The sequence below is a fragment of the Mustelus asterias genome, chromosome X (genome assembly GCF_964213995.1).
Source record: "Mustelus asterias chromosome X, sMusAst1.hap1.1, whole genome shotgun sequence".
NCBI classification, from domain to species: domain Eukaryota; kingdom Metazoa; phylum Chordata; class Chondrichthyes; order Carcharhiniformes; family Triakidae; genus Mustelus; species Mustelus asterias.
In genome coordinates, this window is record NC_135834.1 from 17896759 (window position 1) to 17920591 (window position 23833).

At 46.6% G+C, this 23833-nt stretch overlaps 8 non-coding genes across 8 annotated transcripts; 3 read left to right on the forward strand and 5 right to left on the reverse strand.

The window, feature by feature from the left end:
- The first annotated feature begins 636 nt into the window (after window positions 1-636).
- trnas-aga (transfer RNA serine (anticodon AGA)) lies at window positions 637-718 on the forward strand. The gene has a single exon. It is a non-coding gene; the product is annotated as a tRNA-Ser (tRNA).
- Window positions 719-1495: 777 nt separating this feature from the next.
- trnai-aau (transfer RNA isoleucine (anticodon AAU)) lies at window positions 1496-1569 on the reverse strand. Its single transcript has one exon. It is a non-coding gene; the product is annotated as a tRNA-Ile (tRNA).
- Window positions 1570-3526: 1957 nt separating this feature from the next.
- Window positions 3527-3608, forward strand: trnas-aga (transfer RNA serine (anticodon AGA)). The gene has a single exon. It is a non-coding gene; the product is annotated as a tRNA-Ser (tRNA).
- A 777-nt stretch (window positions 3609-4385) lies between these two features.
- On the reverse strand, window positions 4386-4459 carry trnai-aau (transfer RNA isoleucine (anticodon AAU)). Its single transcript has one exon. It is a non-coding gene; the product is annotated as a tRNA-Ile (tRNA).
- A 2816-nt stretch (window positions 4460-7275) lies between these two features.
- trnai-aau (transfer RNA isoleucine (anticodon AAU)) lies at window positions 7276-7349 on the reverse strand. The gene has a single exon. It is a non-coding gene; the product is annotated as a tRNA-Ile (tRNA).
- Window positions 7350-9306: 1957 nt separating this feature from the next.
- On the forward strand, window positions 9307-9388 carry trnas-aga (transfer RNA serine (anticodon AGA)). Its single transcript has one exon. It is a non-coding gene; the product is annotated as a tRNA-Ser (tRNA).
- Window positions 9389-10148: 760 nt separating this feature from the next.
- On the reverse strand, window positions 10149-10222 carry trnai-aau (transfer RNA isoleucine (anticodon AAU)). Its single transcript has one exon. It is a non-coding gene; the product is annotated as a tRNA-Ile (tRNA).
- A 5416-nt stretch (window positions 10223-15638) lies between these two features.
- Window positions 15639-15710, reverse strand: trnaq-uug (transfer RNA glutamine (anticodon UUG)). The gene has a single exon. It is a non-coding gene; the product is annotated as a tRNA-Gln (tRNA).
- Window positions 15711-23833: the final 8123 nt, after the last annotated feature.

Here is a 23833-nt window from a genome sequence, read left to right on the forward strand (position 1 = left end):
TTCGAAAAAGACATTTCCACTGAGCAGAACGAAACCCCGGACTCCACAGACAGTATGAGGATTGAAGCCTCAGTCGCAGCGTTATTAGCAACACGCTCTCGCCGTATGAACGAACCGGCCCCAGCTCATCAGAAATTTGGATCAATGATTCCGCGAGTTGCATCTTCGGTGAACAGAAAGATATTCCCGATGGGCTCAATTCAAATTTGTCCGTTGGTGATTCAGAAACGCCAAATGTCGCCACCATGTGGGAGAGCCGGATTTGATTCGGAATCCGCACATGCTCTAATATATCTGCATTAGTTTTGCGCATTGAAAAGCTTGTTTCCCGAAGGCGCCTTTAAGGGAGCTATTTTGGGATGTAAAGTTTGTGTCACATCTCGTTCTGAGTGTATGGATATCGATATAGAATGCTTGCAAATGTTTGTTTCAATCCACCCATCTGCTGTATCCGAATGAAAAGGGCGTTAGACGACAGATGAAATTGAGCCGACATGGGGAAAGGACACAGACGCATGACATGAGCAGAGAAATTAATCGCATTTGCATCCATCACAAGAGGTCAGCATCACATCAAGGAGGCCGGCTCTAAGAATTATTGTGTGGATATCAGTATGATTCGTAGGGGCCTGCAGTGTAGTCATGGCCGAGTGCTTAAGGCGATGGACTAGAAATCCATTGGGGTTTCCCCGCGCAGGTTCGAATCCTGCTCGTTACGTATTTCTGATTTAAGTTTCACTGCGCCTCGTTGGAAAGGATGGCACCTTTCATCACTTTTCCATGTTGAATGGTTGCCGTCCCACCAACTTTGCGTGAAGTTGACGCCGATCCTCTCGAGATTCTTTCTCAACAAATTTGCATCTGACAACTACAGTTTTTCACCTGTGCGGAGAGTGAGCATTTTGACTGTTTACTCTGTCGAAATCCCGTATCAGCTGGAAAATCACAGTTGGCACATCTTCGAATTTTCTATGTTCGACGTGGAACTTCCCGAACTTCTCCAACATCGCCTCACACCGGAATTATTTTATCATTGTATACCTCCCATGAAGTATCAGCTGTCCCCTTTCTAATGTCTTTTCTGAAGAGTGGTGACCAGTCAGCATCAGCCGCAAGGCTCCGTACTGAGGTCAAACTGCAGATGTTACCACCTGAACATGATCGAGTGCTTTCAGAAACGATTTCGTAGCCAAATGAACAATATTACGTCAGCACTCCGTTGCGAATGTAATTAGATGAAGCTCAATCTTTCTCCTCCAGTCCACTCTTTCCAAACAATACGCCTTTCCCGCCGAGTAACCTTCCATATTCGTCCTCCCGGTTTTTGGCACAGAAGTTTGAAAAGATGGGCAATTTGTCAGAATGGTTCGAAGAAATTTTCCCAGTTTACAAGTTATGACGGAGGAAAAAAGCCGCGACGGCTTGGAAGCACGCGAAGCAAATCAGCCTGTGCCGACGAAAGGACAGCGGATACAACCGACCCGGGAAATGAAAGTGGCCAGTACGGGGATTGAACCCGCGACCTTGGCGTTATTAGCACCACGCTCTAACCAACTGAGCTAACCGGCCAACGCTGTAGATTGAGCCCACGATGAGCAGCTGTTTTTTTCTATTGAGTTGCATCATCAAATGCAGAAGTTTCCATTTTTCACTGCTGGCTGATCGCGCATCTCTGACCTGATGGAATGGCATTTTCTTTTTAAATGACTTTCATGGCATTTGGCTCGGGCACACACAACCTGCATTTGGTGTTCACCCCCCGGTTTTATTTGAAATATTTTTTTCGGCTAAAATAGAAAGAGATATGTTCCGAAATTCAGTCGGAATATTTTCAACATGTTGCCATTTTGCAGACTGGATGCATTTGCCATTTGTGGAACATTTGCTCCATCTGGAAGTCTGGCAGCCAGGGCTGCAAAATCGGGGCGTGTGTTCAAGCGCAGAATTAACCGGAATCTGTTCAACTTGAAATTTGGATCAATGATTCCGTGAGTTGCACCTTCAGTGAACTGAAATATATTCCCGAAAGGCTGTCATTCAACACGATTTAACGGTTCGAGTAATTCATCAAGTTATGAAAGGCTGAACAAAACACAGCCCAACTGCCCTTGTGATCCAACTCTTTCTATCAGTAACAGTCACACAGCAGCCCCATGTCACAGGTCCCGGTTAACAGTGGGGAGAGCGAATTGTTATTTTATCTTTTGCTTACTCTCTCGTGCGAGACTTCATAACGCGGCATCATGTGGGAATTGGTATGAGATAAAAAGTTGGAGAAAGCATTGTGCTCGTTGCCAGGGATATTATACGTTGCCTCACGGCGGCTCCTCAATGAAGTTTCCATCCATGCTTGCTGAAGGAATTTTCTTCCGATCCAGGCGTGTTTCGCTGGAATCAGCAACACATTAGAGACCCTTCTGCCACACCTTAAAGACAATGTTGAGCGGTTAATGTGTTGAGAGTGACGACCAGCTAACTGCCAGTTTCGAAATTCCAGACGAATAGCTGTTCTTCTGAAAAAACTCAGTATTTGCATAAATTAGATGTGAAGCGGATTATTAATTCGTGTGAAGCGATGTGTTGATCGGTTGAATGCAGTCCTTCAAAGTAAGCTTGTATGATTTGTTGCAACAAGGTTGGCTGACGTGAATATTGAGAAAACATTGCAGCGAATGAGAGGAATGTTCACAGTTGCCGTCCAGGTGCCTGGTCGTCCGTATGTTTTTCGCTGTCGAGCGGCCAAGGTTTGCTCAAATGTTACCGACAGATTTGTGGCACAGAAGTGTGAAAAGATGGGCAATTTGTCAGGATGGGAGGCAGACCTTTGCCCAGTTTAAAAATTGTCAACGGCATCGTGACTGTCCAGAACTACACGAAGCGACTCAGCCTGTTCGAAAAAGACATTTCCACTGAGCAGAACGAAACCCCGGACTCCACAGACAGTATGAGGATTGAAGCCTCAGTCGCAGCGTTATTAGCAACACGCTCTCGCCGTATGAACGAACCGGCCCCAGCTCATCAGAAATTTGGATCAATGATTCCGCGAGTTGCATCTTCGGTGAACAGAAAGATATTCCCGATGGGCTCAATTCAAATTTGTCCGTTGGTGATTCAGAAACGCCAAATGTCGCCACCATGTGGGAGAGCCGGATTTGATTCGGAATCCGCACATGCTCTAATATATCTGCATTAGTTTTGCGCATTGAAAAGCTTGTTTCCCGAAGGCGCCTTTAAGGGAGCTATTTTGGGATGTAAAGTTTGTGTCACATCTCGTTCTGAGTGTATGGATATCGATATAGAATGCTTGCAAATGTTTGTTTCAATCCACCCATCTGCTGTATCCGAATGAAAAGGGCGTTAGACGACAGATGAAATTGAGCCGACATGGGGAAAGGACACAGACGCATGACATGAGCAGAGAAATTAATCGCATTTGCATCCATCACAAGAGGTCAGCATCACATCAAGGAGGCCGGCTCTAAGAATTATTGAGTGGATATCAGTATGATTCGTAGGGGCCTGCAGTGTAGTCATGGCCGAGTGCTTAAGGCGATGGACTAGAAATCCATTGGGGTTTCCCCGCGCAGGTTCGAATCCTGCTCGTTACGTATTTCTGATTTAAGTTTCACTGCGCCTCGTTGGAAAGGATGGCACCTTTCATCACTTTTCCATGTTGAATGGTTGCCGTCCCACCAACTTTGCGTGAAGTTGACGCCGATCCTCTCGAGATTCTTTCTCAACAAATTTGCATCTGACAACTACAGTTTTTCACCTGTGCGGAGAGTGAGCATTTTGACTGTTTACTCTGTCGAAATCCCGTATCAGCTGGAAAATCACAGTTGGCACATCTTCGAATTTTCTATGTTCGACGTGGAACTTCCCGAACTTCTCCAACATCGCCTCACACCGGAATTATTTTATCATTGTATACCTCCCATGAAGTATCAGCTGTCCCCTTTCTAATGTCTTTTCTGAAGAGTGGTGACCAGTCAGCATCAGCCGCAAGGCTCCGTACTGAGGTCAAACTGCAGATGTTACCACCTGAACATGATCGAGTGCTTTCAGAAACGATTTCGTAGCCAAATGAACAATATTACGTCAGCACTCCGTTGCGAATGTAATTAGATGAAGCTCAATCTTTCTCCTCCAGTCCACTCTTTCCAAACAATACGCCTTTCCCGCCGAGTAACCTTCCATATTCGTCCTCCCGGTTTTTGGCACAGAAGTTTGAAAAGATGGGCAATTTGTCAGAATGGTTCGAAGAAATTTTCCCAGTTTACAAGTTATGACGGAGGAAAAAAGCCGCGACGGCTTGGAAGCACGCGAAGCAAATCAGCCTGTGCCGACGAAAAGACAGCGGATACAACCGACCCGGGAAATGAAAGTGGCCAGTACGGGGATTGAACACGCGACCTTGGCGTTATTAGCACCACGCTCTAACCAACTGAGCTAACCGGCCAACGCTGTAGATTGAGCCCACGATGAGCAGCTGTTTTTTTCTATTGAGTTGCATCATCAAATGCAGAAGTTGACATTTTTCACTGCTGGCTGATCGCGCATCTCTGACCTGATGGAATGGCATTTTCTTTTTAAATGACTTTCATGGCATTTGGCTCGGGCACACACAACCTGCATTTGGTGTTCACCCCCCGGTTTTATTTGAAATATTTTTTTCGGCTAAAATAGAAAGAGATATGTTCCGAAATTCAGTCGGAATATTGTCAACATGTTGCCATTTTGCAGACTGGATGCATTTGCCATTTGTGGAACATTTGCTCCATCTGGAAGTCTGGCAGCCAGGGCTGCAAAATCGGGGCGTGTGTTCAAGCGCAGAATTAACCGGAATCTGTTCAACTTGAAATTTGGATCAATGATTCCGTGAGTTGCACCTTCAGTGAACTGAACTATATTCCCGAAAGGCTGTTATTCAACACGATTTAACGGTTCGAGTAATTCATCAAGTTATGAAAGGCTGAACAAAACACAGCCCAACTGCCCTTGTGATCCAACTCTTTCCATCAGTAACAGTCACACAGCAGCCCCATGTCACAGGTCCCGGTTAACAGTGGGGAGAGCGAATTGTTATTTTACCTTTTGCTTCCTCTCTCGTGCGAGACTTCATAACGCGGCATCCTGTGGGAATTGGAATGAGATAAAAAGTTGGAGAAAGCATTGTGCTCGTTGCCAGGGATATTATACGTTGCCTCCCGGCGGCTCCTCAATGAAGTTTCCATCCATGCTTGCTGAAGGAATTTTCTTCCGATCCAGGCGTGTTTCGCTGGAATCAGCAACACATTCGATACCCTTCTGCCACACCTTAAAGACAATGTTGAGCGGTTAATGTGTTGAGAGTGACGACCAGCTAACTGCCAGTTTCGAAATTCCAGACGAATAGCTGTTCTTCTGAAAAAACTCAGTATTTGCATAAATTAGATGTGAAGCGGATTATTAATTCGTGTGAAGCGATGTGTTGATCGGTTGAATGCAGTCCTTCAAAGTAAGCTTGTATGATTTGTTGCAACAAGGTTGGCTGACGTGAATATTGAGAAAACATTGCAGCGAATGAGAGGAATGTTCACAGTTGCCGTCCAGGTGACTGGTCGTCCGTAACTTTTTCGCTGTCGAGCGGCCGAGGTTTGCTCAAATGTTACCGACAGATTTGTGGCACAGAAGTGTGAAAAGATGGGCAATTTGTCAGGATGGGAGGCAGACCTTTGCCCAGTTTAAAAATTGTCAACGGCATCGTGACTGTCCAGAACTACACGAAGCGACTCAGCCTGTTCGAAAAAGACATTTCCACTGAGCATAACGAAACCCCGGACTCCACAGAGAGTACGAGGATTGAAGCCTCAGTCACAGCGTTATTAGCAACACGCTCTCGCCGTATGAACGAACCGGCCCCAGCTCATCAGAAATTTGGATCAATGATTCCGGGAGTTGCATCTTCGGTGAACAGAAAGATATTCCCGATGGGCTCAATTCAAATTTGTACGTTGGTGATTCAGAAACGCCAAATGTCGCCACCATGTGGGAGAGCCGGATTTGATTCGGAATCCGCACATACTCTAATATATCTGCATTAGTTTTGCGCATTGAAAAGCTTGTTTCCCGAAGGCGCCTTTCAGGGAGCTATTTTGGGATGTAAAGTTTGTGTCACATCTCGTTCTGAGTGTATGGATATCGATATAGAATGCTTGCAAATGTTTGTTTCAATCCACCCATCTGCTGTATCCGAATGAAAAGGGCGTTAGACGACAGATGAAATTGAGCCGACATGGGGAAAGGACACAGACGCATGACATGAGCAGAGAAATTAATCGCAGTTGCATCCATCACAAGAGGTCAGCATCACATCAAGGAGGCCGGCTCTAAGAATTATTGAGTGGATATCAGTATGATTCGTAGGGGCCTGCAGTGTAGTCATGGCCGAGTGCTTAAGGCGATGGACTAGAAATCCATTGGGGTTTCCTCCCGCTTGTTCGAATCCTGCTGATTACGTATTTCTCATTTAGGTTTCACTGCGCCTCGTTGGAAAGGATGGCACCTTTCATCACTTTTCCAGGTTGAATGGTTGCCGTCCCACCAACTTTGCGTGAAGTTGACGCTGATCCTCTCGAGATTCTTTCTCAACAAATTTGCATCTGACAACTACAGTTTTTCACCTGTGCGGAGAGTGAGCATTTTGACTGTTTACTCTGTCGAAATCCCGTATCAGCTGGAAAATCACAGTTGGCACATCTTCGAATTTTCTATGTTCGACGTGGAACTTCCCGAACTTCTCCAACATCGCCTCACACCGGAATTATTTTATCATTTTATACCTCCCATGAAGTATCAGCTGTCCCCTTTCTAATGTCTTTTCTGAAGAGTGGTGACCAGTCAGCATCAGCCGTAAGGCTCCGTACTGAGGTCAAACTGCAGATGTTACCACCTGAACATGATCTAGTGCTTTCATAAACGATTTCGTAGCCAAATGAACAATATTACGTCAGCACTCCGTTGTGAATGTAATTCGATGAAGCTCAATCTTTCTCCTCCAGTCCACTCTTTCCAAACAATACGCCTTTCCCGCCGAGTAACCTTCCATATTCGTCCTCCCGGTTTTTGGCACAGAAGTTTGAAAAGATGGGCAATTTGTCAGAATGGTCCGAAGAAATTTTCCCAGTTTACAAGTTCTGACGGAGGAAAAAAGCCGCGACGGCTTGGAAGCACGCGAAGCAAATCAGCCTGTGCCGACGAAAAGACAGCGGATACAACCGACCCGGGAAATGAAAGTGGCCAGTACGGGGATTGAACCCGCGACCTTGGCGTTATTAGCACCACGCTCTAACCAACTGAGCTAACCGGCCAACGCTGTAGATTAAGCCCACGATGAGCAGCTGTTTTTTTCTATTGAGTTGCATCATCAAATGCAGAAGTTTCCATTTTTCACTGCTGGCTGATCGCGCATCTCTGACCTGATGGAATGGCATTTTCTTTTTAAATGACTTTCATGGCATTTGGCTCGGGCACACACAACCTGCATTTGGTGTTCACCCCCCGGTTTTATTTGAAATATTTTTTTCGGCTAAAATAGAAAGAGATATGTTCCGAAATTCAGTCGGAATATTTTCAACATGTTGCCATTTTGCAGACTGGATGCATTTGCCATTTGTGGAACATTTGCTCCATCTGGAAGTCTGGCAGCCAGGGCTGCAAAATCGGGGCGTGTGTTCAAGCGCAGAATTAACCGGAATCTGTTCAACTTGAAATTTGGATCAATGATTCCGTGAGTTGCACCTTCAGTGAACTGAAATATATTCCCGAAAGGCTGTCATTCAACACGATTTAACGGTTCGAGTAATTCATCAAGTTATGAAAGGCTGAACAAAACACAGCCCAACTGCCCTTGTGATCCAACTCTTTCTATCAGTAACAGTCACACAGCAGCCCCATGTCACAGGTCCCGGTTAACAGTGGGGAGAGCGAATTGTTATTTTATCTTTTGCTTACTGTCTCGTGCGAGACTTCATAACGCGGCATCCTGTGGGAATTGGAATGAGATAAAAAGTTGGAGAAAGCATTGTGCTCGTTGCCAGGGATATTATACGTTGCCTCACGGCGGCTCCTCAATGAAGTTTCCATCCATGCTTGCTGAAGGAATTTTCTTCCGATCCAGGCGTGTTTCGCTGGAATCAGCAACACATTAGATACCCTTCTGCCACACCTTAAAGACAATGTTGAGCGGTTAATGTGTTGAGAGTGACGACCAGCTAACTGCCAGTTTCGAAATTCCAGACGAATAGCTGTTCTTCTGAAAAAACTCAGTATTTGCATAAATTAGATGTGAAGCGGATTATTAATTCGTGTGAAGCGATGTGTTGATCGGTTGAATGCAGTCCTTCAAAGTAAGCTTGTATGATTTGTTGCAACAAGGTTGGCTGACGTGAATATTGAGAAAACATTGCAGCGAATGAGAGGAATGTTCACAGTTGCCGTCCAGGTGACTGGTCGTCCGTAACTTTTTCGCTGTCGAGCGGCCGAGGTTTGCTCAAATGTTACCGACAGATTTGTGGCACAGAAGTGTGAAAATATGGGCAATTTGTCAAGATGGGAGGCAGACCTTTGCCCAGTTTAAAAATTGTCAACGGCATCGTGACTGTCCAGAACTACACGAAGCGACTCAGCCTGTTCGAAAAAGACATTTCCACTGAGCATAACGAAAGCCCGGACTCCACAGACAGTCCGAGGATTGAAGCCTCAGTCGCAGCGTTATTAGCAACACGTTCTCGCCGAATGAACGAACCGGCCCCAGCTCATCAGAAATTTGGATCAATGATTCCGCGAGTTGCATCTTCGGTGAACAGAAAGATATTCCCGAAGGGCTCAATTCAAATTTGTCCGTTGGTGATTCAGAAACGCCAAATGTCGCCACCATGTGGGAGAGCCGGATTGTATTCCGAATCCGCACATACTCGAATATATCTGCATTAGTTTTGCGCATTCACAAGCTTGTTTTCCTCAGGCGCCTTTCAGGGAGCTGTTTTGGGATGTAAAGTTTGTGTCACATCTCGTTCTGAGTGTATGGATATCGATATAGAATGCTTGCAAATGTTTGTTTCAATCCACCCATCTGCTGTATCCGAATGAAAAGGGCGTTAGACGACAGATGAAATTGAGCCGACATGGGGAAAGGACACAGACGCATGACATGAGCAGAGAAATTAATCGCATTTGCATCCATCACAAGAGGTCAGCATCACATCAAGGAGGCCGGCTCTAAGAATTATTGAGTGGATATCAGTATGATTCGTAGGGGCTTGCAGTGTAGTCATGGCCGAGTGGTTAAGGCGATGGACTAGAAATCCATTGGGGTTTCCCCGCGCAGGTTCGAATCCTGCTGATTACGTATTTCTCATTTAAGTTTCACTGCGCCTCGTTGGAAAGGATGGCACCTTTCATCACTTTTCCATGTTGAATGGTTGCAGTCCCACCAACTTTGCGTGAAGTTGACGCCGATCCTCTCGAGATTCTTTCTCAACAAATTTGCATCTGACAACTACAGTTTTTCACCTGTGCGGAGAGTGAGCATTTTGACTGTTTACTCTGTCGAAATCCCGTATCAGCTGGAAAATCACAGTTGGCACATCTTCGAATTTTCTATGTTCGACGTGGAACTACCCGAACTTCTCCAACATCGCTTCACACCGGAATTATTTTATCATTGTATACCTCCCATGAAGTATCAGCTGTCCCCTTTCTAATGTCTTTTCTGAAGAGTGGTGACCAGTCAGCATCAGCCGGAAGGCTCCGTACTGAGGTCAAAGTGCAGATGTTACCACCTGAACATGATCTCGTGCTTTCAGAAACGATTTCGTAGCCAAATGAACAACATTACGTCAGCACTCCGTTGTGAATGTAATTAGATGAAGCTCAATCTTTCTCCTCCAGTCCACTCTTTCCAAACAATACGCCTTTCCCGCCGAGTAACCTTCCTCCCGGTTTTTGGCACAGAAGTTTGAAAAGATGGGCAATTTGTCAGAAGATGGTTCGAAGAAATTTTCCCAGTTTAAAAGTTATGACGGAGGAAAAAAGCCGCGACGGCTTGGAAGCAAATCAGCCTGTGCCGACGAAAAGACAGCGGAAACAACCGACCCGAGAAACGAAAGTGGCCGGTACGGGGATTGAACCCGCGACCTTGGCGTTATTCGCACCACGCTCTAACCAACTGAGCTAATCGGCCAACGCTGTAAATTAAGCCCACGATGAGCAACTGTTTTTTTCTATTGAGTTGCATCATCAAATGCAGAAGTTGACATTTTTCACTGCTGGCTGATCGCGCATCTCTGACCTGATGGAATGGCATTTTCGTTTTAAATGACTTTCATGGCATTTGGCTCGGGCACACACAACCTGCATTTGGTGTTCACCCCCCGGTTTTATTTGAAATATTTTTTTCGGCTAAAATAGAAAGAGATATGTTCCGAAATTCAGTCGGAATATTTTCAACATGTTGCCATTTTGCAGACTGGATGCATTTGCCATTTGTGGAACATTTGCTCCATCTGGAAGTCTGGCAGCCAGGGCTGCAAAATCGGGGCGTGTGTTCAAGCGCAGAATTAACCGGAATCTGTTCAACTTGAAATTTGGATCAATGATTCCGTGAGTTGCACCTTCAGTGAACTGAAATATATTCCCGAAAGGATGTCATTCAACACGATTTAACGGTTCGAGTAATTCATCAAGTTTTGAAAGGCTGAACAAAACACAGCCCAACTGCCCGTGTGATCCAACTCTTTCTATCAGTAACAGTCACACAGCAGCCCCATGTCACAGGTCCCGGTTAACACTGGGGAGAGCGAATTGTTCTTTTATCTTTTGCTTACTCTCTCGTGCGACACTTCATAACGCGGCATCCTGTGGGAATTGGAATCAGATAAAAAGTTGGAGAAAGCATTGTGCTCGTTGCCAGGGATATTATACGTTGCCTCACGGCGGCTCCTCAATGAAGTTTCCATCCATGCTTGCTGAAGGAATTTTCTTCCGATCCAGGCGCGTTTCGCTGCAATCAGCAACACATTAGAGACCCTTCTGCCACACCTTAAAGACAATTTTGAGCGGTTAATGTGTTGAGCGTGACGACCAGCGAACTGCCAGTTTCGAAATTCCAGACGAATAGCTGTTCTTCTGAAAAAACTCAGTATTTGCATAGATTAGATGTGAAGCGGATTATTAATTCGTGTGAAGTGATGTGTTGATCGGTTGAATGCAGTCCTTCAAAGTAAGCTTGTATGATTTGTTGCAACAAGGTTGGCTGACGTGAATATTGAGAAAACATTGCAGCGAATGAGAGGAATGTTCACAGTTGCCGTCCAGGTGACTGGTCGTCCGTATGTGTTTCCCTGTCGAGCGGCCAAGGTTTGCTCAAATGTTACCGACAGATTTGTGGCACAGAAGTGTGAAAAGATGGGCAATTTGTCAGGATGGGAGGCAGACCTTTGCCCAGTTTAAAAATTGTCAACGGCATCGTGACTGTCCAGAACTACACGAAGCGACTCAGCCTGTTCGAAAAAGACATTTCCACTGAGCATAACGAAACCCCGGACTCCACAGACTGAGGTAATCGGATTTGGACAGTACGAAGATTGAACCCTCAGTCGTAGCGCTATGAGCCACACGCTCTAACGGGATAAAGTAACCGGCCCCAGCTCATCTGAAATTTGGCTCAATGATTTCGGGAGTTGCATCTTCAGTGAACAGAAAGATATTCCCGAAGGGCTCAATTCAAACGTGTACATTGGTGATTCAGAAATACCAAATGTCGCCACCATGTGGGAGAGCCGGATTGGATTCCGAATCCGCACAGACTCTAATATGTCTGCATTAGTTTTGCGCATTCAAAAGCTTATTTTCCTGAAGCACCTTTAACTGAGCTTTTTTCGGATGTCACGTTTGTGTTGCATCTCGTTCTGAGTGTATGGATGTATATAGAGTGCTTGCAAATGTTTGTTGCAACACATCCATCTGCTGTATCCGAATGAAAAGGACGTTAGCCGACAGATGAAATTGAGCCGACATGGGGAAAGAACACAGACGCATGATATCAGCAGAGAAATGAACCGCATTTGTGTCCAGCACAAGTGGTCAGCATCACATCAAGGAGGCCGGCTCTCAGAAATATTGAGTAGGTATTAGTATGATTTTTGGCAAGTCGGCTGGTGTCGTCGTGGTCGGGTGGTTAAGGCGATGGACTAGGAATTCGTTGTGTTTTTTTCGCGCTGGTTCGAATCTTGCTGACTGCGTATTCCTCATTTAAGTTTCAATGCGTCTCGTTGGAAAGGATGGCACCTTCGATCACTTTTCCATGTGGAATGATTACAGATCCCACCAACTTTGCGTTAAGTTGATGCCGATCCGCGCGTCCTCTCGAGATGTTTTCTTAACAAATTTGCATCTGACAACTTCAGTTATTCACCTGCGCGTAGAGTAAATATTTTGCCGGTTTACTCTGTCGAAATCCCGTATCAGCTGGAAAATCACAGTTGTGTCATCTTTGAATTTTCTATGTTCGACGTATCACTACCCGAACGTCTCCAACACCGCCTCATACCGGAATTATTTTATCATTGTAAACCTCCCATGAAGGGTCATCTGTCCCCTTTCTAATATCTTTTCAGAATACGGCTTGGGGTTAAATGATTTGCTGCAGATTTGGGGGCAGTGTCCTCTGGTACTATTTCACCTCACTGCCGATTTCATGTTCCAGACAACAGCAATTGGTGTTTCATTGCTTGAAGGAGTCACTCGTGTTCAATCGAAACATGATTTCTGTCCGACAAACGTTTCTCCGGTATTGAAGTGGATCGATCAGGTCCAAGTCGGTGCTGCCGTTTTTCCTGGTGGTCAAGTGGATAAGATTCGGCGCGCTCCTGGCGGTGGCCCGGTCTTCGATTCCTATGTCAAGCAATCGAAACTTTTTACTCTCCTGGAGTAAATCAATTTGAAGAACTTTGAATTACTTACTGATCGAAAGCAGGAGTGATAATTGTGCCGGTTTGATTCACCAGGAGAAAGATCCATCCCATTCCACAATCACGGCGATTTATATTTACATTGTCTTTGCTAGTTCCTCCGATCAAAACGAATAATGAAAGATTCTGCTGCATTATATCTAAACTAAACGTTGTTCGACCAAAGCAGGTGAAACTGAATCGAAGGGTTTAACAAACGATCCCACATCTACACAAAAGCTGCCAATTTTGTGAATCACAAAAAGTTGGCTTGCACGTGCAGCGGGAAATTAAGAAGGCAAATGGAATGTTGTCCTTCATTGCTTGAGGGATTGAGTTTAAAAACAGCGCGGTTATGTTGCAGCTGCATAAGGAGCTGGTTAGGCCTCACCTTGGATTCTGTGGACAGTTTTGGTCTCCTGACTTGAGAAAGGAGAAAATGGCACTGGAGGGGTTGCAGAGGAGATTCACTAGGTTCATTCCGGAGTAGAGAGGGTTGGCTTATGAGGAGAGACTGAGTAGACTGGGACTATGCTCATTGGAATTGAGAAGAATGAGGAGCGATCTTACAGAAACATATAAGATTCTGAAGGGAATAGATAAGACAGAAGCAGGGAAGTTGTTTCCACTGGCAGGTGAAACTAGAACGAGGGGCATGGCCTCAAAATGAGGGGGAGCAGATTTAGGACTGAGTTGAGGAGGAACTTCCTCAGCAATCTGTGGAATTCCCTGCCCAGTGAAGCAATTGAGGCTCCCTCATTAAATATTTTTCCGGCAAGGATCGATACATTTTTGAACAGGAAAGGAATTAAGGGCTATGGTGAGCGGATGGGTACGGGGAGCTGACTCCAAGATCAGCCATGATCTCATTGAATGGCGGAGCAGGCTCGAGGGGCCAGATGGCCGACTCCTCGTCCTAGTTCTTCTGTTCTTATTTTTTTCTTATGCCAACCTGAATTTAGTGTCTTGGATCGCTGGACAACACTACGTACAAATTTCTAGCCGGAAATGGAACAAATCTGCATTTCGAGTACAGACACACCCAAATCAGCATCAACATTTAGAAGTTAGTAAGTTTTGGAACCTCACGAGTATGTCTGTGCCCAAACAAGGCATCCAGAGCCTCATGTGGTCGAGAATTGCAGATGTTCACCACGCTCGAATTCAAGATATTTCTCCGTATCGCTGTCCGAAATGCGGGCCCCGATACTGTGACTTTGAACCCTCGTTCCAGAACGCCCTCACTACCTGCCTTCACTCCCCTTCACTCCCCCGCCATCCAGAACAAACCACATTCCTGCATCCATTCTCTGATGCCTTCTCAGAATTGTACACGTTTCAATGAGATCCCCTCGCATGCATCTATACTGCAGTGTCTCGAGCAGGAGAATTTTAATGAGACTGGCGATTCCATTGAACCCATTCCAAGGTGGGGTCGACAGATTTTTGATCTATCCGGCGATGAAGGGGAAGGGGTGGGAAAATGGAACTGAAACCCAAGATCAGCCATGAATTAAGGGTTCGAGTCCAGTTATTAATTTTAATAGTGTTTAAATCATTGCATGTAATATGTTTGAGATGAATATTAGTCAAATAATAATGGGAAATGGGAGTAGAATGGAGAGGTGGTCGTTTGACACGTGCAGACGCGATGGGCCGCGGGACCCTTTCTGTGTGACTCGATGGCTGGGCAATTGCCCCTGTGAAACATGACTATTTCTGCTGATATCTCCCAAAACAGCTTCGGGTGAAATGATTTGCTGCAGATTAGGGGGCAGTGTCCTCTGAGTTGTTCTCGCTTATCAATCGTGGCGCATATCGATACATTTTTGTCGCGCTAGCTGTTGTTGACACATTCAAGGAAAGAGATCAAAGGCTGTGTTCTGGGTTTTGTGGTGTTCACTCTGCACTCTGAATACAGCGATCTGAGTTCAAATCTCGGCAGAACTTTGCTTTTCTTTGCTTCAGCTGATGACTGATTTGCTGAAGGGCATTTTATTTACAATTCTTAGAAAGTGGAACTTTAAACACTGAGGAAATTTCAGCAAATTCCACCGCAATCATATTGCAGCTGATGCAGCGAATGACTCGCCAGGCGTCATTGCATCAGCCACAGAGAGTCGTTGCTCAAGAATACAAAGCGCTCAGATGCAGAGAAGCCGCAGAGGGCAGAGGGTCCTCCTGCAGGTGACATTCACACAGTCATCTGTCCCAAATTAAGCAAGAGGTGGGACGGCGAGAATAGATTCGAACTGGGAATGTTGGATTTAAAGTCCAGAATGCTAACCGTAACATCATGGGACCAGCAAGAGGCCTTTCTCCCAAAACACACACATCCAGGCACACACACGCGCGCACACACACACGCACACGCGCACACACATTTGCTCAATAATTGCCAGCTTCCTGTCGAATGATTGTTGTTGCGTGACACCAACTGTTCCTTTCTTTCAGAACAGAGGAGGTAAAGAGCAGCAAAAAGATGAAAAACACTGAAGTTGCAGGCATCTGGAGTTATTACATTTCACTCATGCGATTGTAATCGCAGTTGAATTTGCTGATAAATTGTTCATTCGATTCGCACTTTGTGAGAACTTTAAGCGAAATGCCCTTCAGCAAACCAATCATCAGCATCGGCAAAGAAATTCAAGGTTCTGCTGAGATTTGAACTCAGATCGCTGGATTCAAAGTCCAGAGTGCGCACCATTACACCACAGGACCCCGAACACACCAGCATCTTCCCAATGGTCGCTCAATGCATTTGACTTCTTTCATTAATGCGGCAGAAACCCCAAGTGTGACAGTAGTGTGTCGTTCAGCGCCACCATGAATGGGATCCAAGGAAAATTGGCAAAATGAATCCAAAATTGTCTTAGTGGCAGGGAGCAGAGGGTGATGGTTGAGGGCTGGTTTTCAGACTGGAAGCCTGTCCAGTGGACTGCCGAAGGGACCCGTGTCGGGGTCCTTGCATCTGTCCTTTATTTCAATCATTTCGATTTGAATGTAGAAGGCTTGAACAGGAAGTTCGCGGATGATACAAACATTAGTGAGGTGGTAGGTAGGGAGGAGGATAGCCTTCGTTCACACGAGGATATCGACAGGTTGGCCAGATGGGCTGATCAGTGGCGGTGTGCGGTGTGAATGTCGGAAAAACTCAGGAAGTCAGGCAGCGTGTGTGCACAGGGAAAGAAAGCTCATCCTTCATCTCCATGAACTTTCATTAAAACTGGGAAACGTTAGAAATGTAAGAACTTTTAAATAAGTGAACCCCAGGACGGAGGAAACATAACAAATTCTGATAGGGTGGAGATCAGCAGAGATTAAATGAGGCAAACAAACAGTCACAGAATGATAACACCACAGAATGAGGCAATTCTGAACTTCTTTGCAGGACTCACATGTGCTGTGGATAAAGGAAAACACATGAATCTGCTGCACATAGATTACACTGGAGCCACAGTGCTGTGGTTGGTGAATTTTGAAAATTGAAAGTTACGCTTAGCACCATAGGAATTAGGAGCAGAAGTAGGCAAATTCAGCCGTTCAAAGCTGCTCCGCCATTCAGTCAGATAATGGCCGATTTCTCCCTGGTCTCAAATCCACCTCCACACTGTTCCCCATATCCCCTTATCCTTTCTTTATTCGAAATATATTGATCTCCTTCCAGAAACCATTTAATAATGCAGACTCCACCGCGCTCTGGGGCAGCGAGTTGCACAAATTCACCACCCTCTGCGAGAGTACTTCCTGCTTATCTCAGTTTTCAATCTCCCGTCGCTTCACATATACCTGTGACTTCTTGTTCGAGATTGCCCCATAAGAGGAAGCATTTGGTCGACGTTTACTCTGTCAATCCCTTTTAGAATTTTCTATACCTCGATCAGATCCCCTCTCATCCTTCTAAACTTCAGCATCTTGTGGGACGATTTCACCTCACTGTCGATTTCATGTCCCAACGAACTCAATCGGTGTTGTCATTGGCTGAAGGAGGCACTTATGCTCCATCCAATCAGGACATTTTGAAGGGGAATCTTGTCCCTGGTGAAAACGATCATAGATGAAAATAATGAGCAAAGGGATAAAGGATGAGTAAGTTTGAAAAACACAGCTCACCAATTACCCTGGGAGTCCAGTGGTTTGTCTTCAGTATTCCCCAGTAAGGTTTGGTTTCAATTCCAGCTCAAGAAAAGAAGATTTATTCCTCTCGGCAAACTATTAAAAATAACCTGATTTACTCTCTGATCGAAAGCAGATCCACTCGAATCAGCCGCGTGAGGTTTGCAAGTTTACAACAGAGCTGGAAATGTCGCATTGGCAACAGTTCAAGTCCAAGCTCAGAAAGAGAAGGACAGTGAGAGGCTGAAAAACCGTGTCGATAGAGATGGTGAAGCAAGTTAAAATCTGGATGGTATTTCGTCAGATTTTACCGTTTACTCTGACACTGAATTCTGAAACTATTCCCTCACACTCCCACACTCCGAAAGACATGCTGGTTAGGTTGCTCAACCCGAAGAGGCGCCAGAGTGTGGCGACTTGGGGAATTTGACAGTAACTTCATTGCAGTGTTAATGTAAGCCTTACTTCTGACTAAAAAATAAACTTTATCTCCTTTGTGAACGAAGGCTATCCTCCGCCCTATCTACCACCTCGCCAATGTTTCCATTATCCGCGATCTTACTGATCACGCCTCCCACATTCAAATCATTAATATAAATCACAGAGGCAAGGGCCCCAAATTGATCCCTTCGGGACCCCACTGGACACAGGTTTCCAGTCTGAAGAACAGACATTGACAATTACTCTCTGCTCCCTGTCATTCAGAACATTCTGGATGCAGCTTGTCAAAATTGTCAAAATATTGGATCCCATCAATAGTGGTGCGTCACGACACATTGTTGTCACACTTGCTGTTGCCGCCACATTGAATGAACGAGGTAAAATGCTTTGAGGGCCCATTTGCAGCGAGCTTCTATGTTCTGGGTTTAGTTGCCAAATGGTGAGCAGTCTGCTATCTGAGTTCAAACCTCGGGGGAAAGTTTATTTGCCAATGTCGATGAATGATTTGATGAGGGACATTTCGTTTAAATGTCTCACAAAGTACGAATCGAAAGGACAAGTTGTCAGTCAGTTCAACAGCGATGACAATGCACATTGCTGAGCCTCTACCGCCAGATGCCTGCAACATCAGTGGTTTTTCGTCTTTTCGATACTCTTTAAATTTTCTGATGAAAGAAAGGAGCAGTTGGTGTCACACAAGAACAACGATTCAACTGGAGTCTGGCAATTATTGAGCAGGTGTGTGTGGGGAGAGGGGAGGGGGGAGGGGGTAGGGGAGGGGGAGGGGGGAGGGGAGGGTGGATGGGGAGGGGGAAGGGAGAGGGGGAGATGGGAGGGGGAGGAGCGAGGGGCGAGGGGGTAGGGGGGAAGGGGGAGGGGGTAGGGGGAGAGGGGAGGGGGTGGGGGAGGGGGTAGCGGGTGGCGGGGGGGAGGGGGGAGTCGGAGGGGGAGGGGGAAGGGGACGGGGGAGGGGAGAGGGTGGTGGGGGAGGGGGTGGGGGGGAAAGGGGAAGGGGTGGGGGCAGGGGGAGGGGGTGGCGGGGAGGGGGAGGGGGAAGAGGAGGGGGAGGGGGAGGGGGAGTGGGGAGGGGGAAGGGGGAGGGGGTGGGAGGGGGGTAGGGGTTGGTGGGGAGGGCGAGGGGGGAGGGGAGGGGGGAGGAGGAGGGGGAGGGGGATGGGGGAGGGGGATGGGGGAATGGGGAGGCTAGAGGGGAAGGGGTGGGGGGAGGGGGAGGGCGTGGCGGGGAGGGGGAGGCGGGAGGGGGAGGCGGGAGGAGGAGGGGGGCGGAGGAGGGAGAGGGGGGAATGGGAGGGGGTGCGCACGCGCGTGTGGGTGCGTATGTTTTGGGAGAAATGCCTTGCGCCTCAAGCCAGGATTATATCGGTTCCATGGTGTAACGGTCAGCACTCTGAACTGTCAATCCACCAATCCGAGTTCGAATCACGCTGGCACCGCTGTTCACGTCTCACCTCTTGCTCACATTGGGCCACGTGAGTGACACCTGCAGCTCTGCCCACTGACTTCTTTCTATTCTCAAGCAACCGTCCTCCGGGCCTGATGCAATGATGCCAGCAGAGTCGTTCGCCGCATAAGCTGCAATCTGATTGCGTTGGACTTTGCTGAAATTTCCTCAGTTTTTAATATTCCACTTTCTGAGAATTTTAAATGAAATGCCCTTCAGTAAACCAATCACTGGCTTTCGCAAAGAGAAGCAATGTTCCACCAATATTTGAAATTCGATCACAGGATCAGAGTGCTCACCATTACACTCCAGAACACAGCAGCCAGCTGCAAATGGTCGCTCAAAGCATTTGACCTCTTTCATTCAAAGTGGCAGCAACAGCAAGTGCGACAACAATGCGTCGTTGTGAGCCACCACTGATATGCGAAAAAACTGACAAGACACAGCACCCCTAATGTACAGCAAATCATTTCATCCCAAAATGTATCGGGAGATAACAACAGAGGTAGCCATGTTTTACAGGGGCAACTGCCCAGTCATAGAGTCACAGATGGCGACAGCAGAGAAGCGGCCCTTCGGCCCATCGCGTCTCCACCAGTCAAGCAACCACCTCTCTATCCTGATCTCCTTAGCCCACAGCCTTATGTGCCTTGACATCACAAAACCTCATCGAAATACCTCTTCAATATTAAGAAGTCTCTGCCTGCACTATCCTACCAGGCAAGGCAGTGAGTTCCAGACACCCACCAGCCACTCTGTGAAATATTTTTTTTCTCACGTCCCCTCTAAACCTCCTGTTTAAAAAAATTGCCACTCAGAAAATTCTGGGTCCATTTTCCCAAATTTCCTTGGATCTCATCAATGGAGGCGCGCAGCGACACATTGTTGTCACACTTGCTGTTGCTGCCACATTGAATGAAAGAGCTCAAATTCTTTGAGTAACGGCTGGCAGCCGCTTGTTTGGTCAGTGGTGTCATGGTGAGCACGTTGGACTGTGAATCGCGCGATTCAAGTTCAAATCACGGCCGTTGCTTCCTTTGCTTCGCCAATTCTGATGCCAGATTTGCTGAAGGATATTTCGTTTAAGTTCCTCAGAAAGTGCGAATCAAAGCTGAGTGGGAACAGTTTCTCCCTTTGTCCTGTATCAAAACGCCCCTTTTCCATGTTTGGTGTGTAAAATGGGTAAAGGGGCTTGTTTAGAGTTATAAACGGCGTGATTATGTCGGAGTTTAGAATTAGGTTTCAAAAAATAGAGAATAGGGATTGGATATATCCAGCACTCGCCGACTTTTTGACGTAGTGTGGCCGCTGGCTGCATCAGTTTCTATGGTACAATTCGGTGCTGAACTGCAAGGTTCGTGGAGCTAAACCATCCAGAGGTGGAGTTTTCGTATTTTTCCCCCTTCAGCACTCATGGTCACACAGTTCTGGCTTTTGACGCTCGGCAGAAATAAACACTTTTCTCAAGTGTTGCCGGCTCTACTGTAACCCGCTGTTACAAAAATTATTTCGTTGATGAATATTCTTTTCACATATATTACATGCGAATATATGTTTATTTCAAATATGCTTTTACAGTTCAGAATTAGAGTCAAATAAGAGTCTTGTCTGCATGTGTTTCTGTGTCAGTTCTCCGAGGGGTCCGCATCTGAGACTGGGCCGTCGTATTTTAGGTTTCCCGACAAGTGGAAAGAATATGTCTGTATTTTGTGAGTTGCAATGGGGTTTCCTCACATGCTTTTTCAACTCCAGGGAATTTCAAACCAATTTACACAGTCTCTTATCCCAGGAGAACTCTCTCATCCCAGGGACCTATCAAGTGAACTTTTACTGTCCCGTCTCCATTGCAAAGATATCCTTTTAAAAATTGTGGATATCAAAACTGTACAGAATATTCCACACGTCGTCCGAAAGAAGCCCTGTACAACTGCAACAAGGCTATTTTATTAATGTACTCCAATCCGCTTAGAATAAAGGCCACAATGCCATTTGCGTTCCTAATATTTGCTGCGGCTCCAAGCTAACTTCTGCGTTCCTTGTACAGACACACCCAAGTCTTTTTGAAAATCAACACTTATAACTAGTTCGCGGTTTCAAACATTTTCAGCTCTTTCTATGTTCTTGAACAAGAGAATATCTCCTCACTTTCCAACATTACCCCGGTCTGTTCTAATCTCTGAGCGATGGAACCAATTGCTGTGCCCAGCGCGGAGTTCGTGCCTCATCGTGAGCAGAACGAGGAACAGGCTGAATTTTCAGGTGGGTGATGCATGGCGGATGAGGACATGTGTGAGATGGAGAACAAGGGGCTAATCGATGGGACTTGGAAGGGGAAGAATTTGACATGTGTGTCCGTTCGTTTTGTGATAAATATCTGCCGTGTGTATTACTTGCGATTCTTTCTCAGAGTTTATTGCTGATGTTACATCTCTGACTTTTCCAGCTCTGATACAAGGTCATCCAGCTGGAAGATTAATCTTGTTTCTCCCTTCACTGATGCTGTGAGGCGTGTCTTCATTTAATGAATAATTTAAAAAGTTATTCGCTACGTGGTTTAAACTCAAACCCGGGCCACGGCGCCGAAACCTGTCCCCGAGACGCACAGGGAAGCTAATATCAGAGATTTGTCATTCCTTGATGACCGTCTCTGTCTCCGTTTCTTCATCCCATGTAACTTTCGCTGCATAGTCACACAGCCATTCTAGCATCTTGTAACCAACTGCAGCAAATTATATCTACCCCCATTGTGCCCAGATACTTTCACCTCCAGAGATTGAGTAGTTGCTAAGGAAATGCTCTATTTGGTTAACAGTTTATCCCGCCCCCTGAATGTGAAAGCATTGTCTCTTAACCATTATCCCATCCAGGCTTCACTATCACCTGATTAATGTAACCTTGTCCATCATTCCTTATGTCAGTTAATGCATTCTGCATTGTTCTCTATCACAGGCCTCCCTTTTTGTTCGTTACACAGAGTGATTCCCGACTTTACAATCAGAATGCTGGGAATACTCAGCAGGTTAGCTAATGTTCAGTGACAAACACGCAAATTATTCTCAAATCCGAATCGCTCTGAAGTTAAAAACGTTTGGAAATGTTTCTGCAAAGGGAAACCACTGACGATGCTGGAACCTGAATCAAAAAGGGAAAGTGCTCGAGACACAGCGTGTCTCGCTGTGCCGTGTCTCGCTGTGCCGTGTCTGTCTCACACGTTGCCATTTCGCACCCTTTCAAACTGGCCGGCGGCGTGATGTCAGGTCCTGGGATGTAAGGCTGACCGTGATTGGTCAGGGTGCCTGACAACTGGTTTGTGATTGGCCGGCGGGGGGATGAGAGGTGGGTGGAGCGGCCTGGCGACTCATGAGCAGCAGCGCATGCGCACTGCTTGTTGGCGGGCGGGGCGGTGGGAAGAAACGGAACCCCCCAACCCCCGCCCCGCCGCAAAGGCGGCTGCAGAACAGGTCCAAACCAAAGAGACTTGACTCAACGGTGAGTGACAGCAGACGCCGGATGTGTGTGTATATTATATATTTATGTGAATATAAATACCTATCACGAACTGTGAAGTAAAGCTGCGCTAAAGTGAGAGCAGCCTCTGCCTCGGCTGCCCTCATCGCGTCCAGAGATGTGAGAGTAATGGCAGTAGGAGAAAAAGAAAAATCCTGGCCCAGGATTGCTTCCATTTCTCCTACTGCCATCACTCTCCCATCTCTGCCTGTGCCATGTCTCTCTCTCCCATCTCTTTTTTTCTGTCTCTCCCACTCCCTTCGCTGTGTTTCTTTCTCCCAGTCGCACCTCTCTTTCTCCCTCGCCCGCTCCCATCGTTGTCTCTTTCGGCGCCTCGGTCCCCCTTGGGCCCCCTCGGTCCCCCATCTCCTTCCGTACTCTGCCTTGTCATTGTTTGAGATCCAACCTACCACAGTGATGTTGTCAACAAACTTGAAAATCGAGTTGGAAGGGAATTTGGCCACAGTCATTGGTGTATAAGGATAATAGTAGGGGGCTGAGAACATAGCCTTGTGGGGCACCAGCGTTGAGGATGATCGTGGAGGTGTTGTTGCCAATCCTTAGTGATTATTCCCGGTGGGTTAGGAAGTTCAGGATCCAGTTGCAGAGGGAGGAGCTGAGGTCTCGTCCACGGAGTTTGGAGATGAGTTTCGTCGGAATAATGGTGTTGAGGGCTGAGTTGTAGTCAATAAATAGGAGTCAGACATCGGTGTCCATGTTATCTAGGTGTTCCAGGGTTGAGTGCAGGGCCGGGGAGATGGCATCTACTGTGCACCTGTTGCGGTGGTTGGCAAACTGTAGTGGATCCAGGCAGTCCGGGAGGCTGGAATTGATTTGTGCCATGACTAGCCTTTCGAAGCGCTTCGTAATGTTGGATGTCAGAGCCACCGGATGATAGTCATTAAGGCACGCTGCTTGGCTTTACTTGGTCATCTTCTTGAAGCAGATTGGGACCTCAGATTGTTGTATCGAAAGGTTGAAGATGTCTGCGAATACCCCTGCCAGCTGATCTGCGCAGTATCTGAGTGCTCGTCCGGGTACCCCAAGTGGGCCAGTCACTTTCTGTGGGTTGACCTTCGAGAAAGCTGCTCTGATATCTGCAATGCTGGCCTCCAGATACAGGTTCATCCAGGGCTTCCAGGATGGAGGGCATACTCTCGCTGACCTCTTGCTCAAAACGGACGTAGAATGCATTGAGCTCATCAGGGAGGAATGCGTTGGAGCCGGTGATTTTACATAGAAACATAGAAACCCTACAGTGCAGAAGGAGGCCATTCGGCCCATCGAGTCTGCACCGACCACAATCCCACCCAGGCCC